Genomic DNA, 2,500 nt, shown 5'->3' with positions numbered 1-2,500 from the left:
GGCGCGCGGGTGCGCGGATTCTCTTCGGCCGCCATTCAACGATCAACTCAGAACTGGCACGGACTGGGGGAATCCGACTGTCTAATTAAAACAAAGCATTGCGATGGCCCTAGCGGGTGTTGACGCAATGTGATTTCTGCCCAGTGCTCTGAATGTCAACGTGAAGAAATTCAAGCAAGCGCGGGTAAACGGCGGGAGTAACTATGACTCTCTTAAGGTAGCCAAATGCCTCGTCATCTAATTAGTGACGCGCATGAATGGATTAACGAGATTCCCGCTGTCCCTATCTACTAGCTCCAGCTGTCTCATACTGTGAGCCCTCAAGCTGTGCGGGCTCTCGGTTGGTAAAAGGCAGTGTGGGGAAGGATGCGTCTCAAACAGCCTCTCCTTCTCAAGTGCCCTTACCTGCCTTCTTGAGGTGGAGCTGTTAAGCCTTCGGGCAACTGAAGGGTAGGGGCGCGACAGTGTGCTGAACAACTTGTACACTGGTTCTGATAGCTGCATTTGCTGTGGTGGGATCCTGCCCCAAGTCGGCGAAGGCCACTCGCCTTGTCTTGGACCCCAAGACATGCTCCGCCAAGCCGGGGCGTGGTGACATGTCCCCGGTCAGGTTAGATGGGTCCAGACCTCCGAACGTCTGGGGGACCGGCCCGGCACCTGAGTAGGACCGGGTCTTTGGCCTTTGGTGGGAACCTGGCCTAGTAGGGGGCGAAGGACGGAGAGTGAATCCGCTCTCCCGGAATGTGGGTGGCATTCGCCGATAAGGGAGCGGGTGAAAACTGTGGTGGTGTGGCTGTTGAAGAGGACTAGTGCGCTGTACCCACGGCGTGCTAAACCTGGCAGCTCAGTTACTGATAGCTCTTGGTCAAGGGGCGGGACCGGTGAGCGAGCTGCATATAGCCTCCCCCCATGCCAGAGAGGCCGGTCCGGGGCAAGAGACGGGCCTCCACTTTTACACTCTCTAATTATCAAAATGGCTGAGAATCAAGAGAGTGTTAATACGTTAGATACTAGCGAAGTTTCGAGTCTCGAGAATGTGTCTGTCGCTGAGCGACATTCGAAATTTCTGAGATTGCTGGATAGCAGCATTAAAAATGGTAAGATAAGCAATTATGCTATTAACCATATTAGGGACTTTGTAGCCAACTGGGCAATCGCCCACTCTCAGTTAGAGGGTAGGGTGGTAGAATTAGAAAAAGAAAATGAAAGACTTAGAGGTCAACCGGCCCGGTCTTATGCTGCGGTTGCTAGAGCCCCAGTTGCCAAGGCACCGACAGCGAAACAAACTATACAGGATAACATTAAGAAAGTTACTCCCACGGTGTTCATTAAACCTAAACCTGGTGATGACATTAAGACTGTTAAGTCAGTATTCGAGAAGTGCGTAGATCCTAAGAAGGATAAGATAAAGATAAATAATGTACGCACTGCAAAGAATGTGCTGATAGTAGAAGCAGCATCACAAGAGGACTGCCAAAAGATCTTAAACAACGAGCAACTAAATAACAAAGCGAAGTGTGAACCTCCTCGCAAGCGTCGACCTTTGATGTGTCTGTATGATGTACCTACGTACATGACAACAGACAATCTGGTAGACGCAATATATACCCAAAATTTTGATATGAATATGACAAGAGGAGAATTCGATGAACAGTTTAAGTTACGCTTTAAAGTAGGACCACGTGAGAAACTGACAGTACACCACGTGGTAGAAGTCTCGCCAGGTTTATGGAAATCACTAACGAGAGTGGGTCGGTTGTATGTTGGCTACTCTGCGTTGAACATAAAAGATTACCTGGCTGTGCCGAGATGCACAAAATGCCAGGATATTAACCATACGAATAAATATTGTACGCAACCCGATGTCATTTGCGGCCATTGTGGCCTCTCTGGACATATCAAAAAAGGCTGTCCTAATAAGGACAAAGCTGCGGTATGTGTACCATGCAGAAGACGAGGCCGTAAGTGTGGTGGACCTAAAGATTGTCCAACCCACCGAATGTTCTTAGACAGACTTGTCCAAAGAACAGATTATGGCGATATTTAAAGTGGTACAAGTCAATGCTATGCGCAGCCAGATGGTTGCACATGAGCTACGGAAGGTAGCGGAACAAGAAGGAATAGATATTCTTTTGATACAAGAACCGAACTCCTGTGCGGGTCGAGTCCCTGGTTTTCCCGCAACAGCACAGGTGGTATCCTCAGGTGGGAACCCCATGAGTGCAATTATAGTATTGAATAAAACTATTAAAACTACGATATTAAATCAGTTCTGTACTGAGCATATTATAGTTGTACAACTAAATCTGCTGTCTTACAGTATGTACGTTGTAAACGTCTACTGCCAATTCAGACATGACATCAAGATTTATCTTGATCAGCTGAATTGGATACTACGAGTTTTAGCCGGGCAGGCTATAATTGTAGCTCTTGATGCTAATGCTAAGTCCCCACTCTGGCACAGTGATGTACAGGACGGTAGGGGTGCGGAGCTTGTTGA

At 48.2% G+C, this 2,500-nt stretch overlaps 1 pseudogene; it reads left to right on the top strand.

Moving 5' to 3' along the window:
• The window catches only part of LOC124773171, a 9,465-nt pseudogene that overhangs the window by 2,667 nt on the left and 4,298 nt on the right, over positions 1-2,500 (top strand).

Source organism: Schistocerca piceifrons, unplaced genomic scaffold (assembly GCF_021461385.2).
Source record: "Schistocerca piceifrons isolate TAMUIC-IGC-003096 unplaced genomic scaffold, iqSchPice1.1 HiC_scaffold_947, whole genome shotgun sequence".
NCBI classification, from domain to species: domain Eukaryota; kingdom Metazoa; phylum Arthropoda; class Insecta; order Orthoptera; family Acrididae; genus Schistocerca; species Schistocerca piceifrons.
Note: the sequence above shows the minus strand (reverse complement) of the source record. Positions and strands in the feature narration are given on the sequence as shown.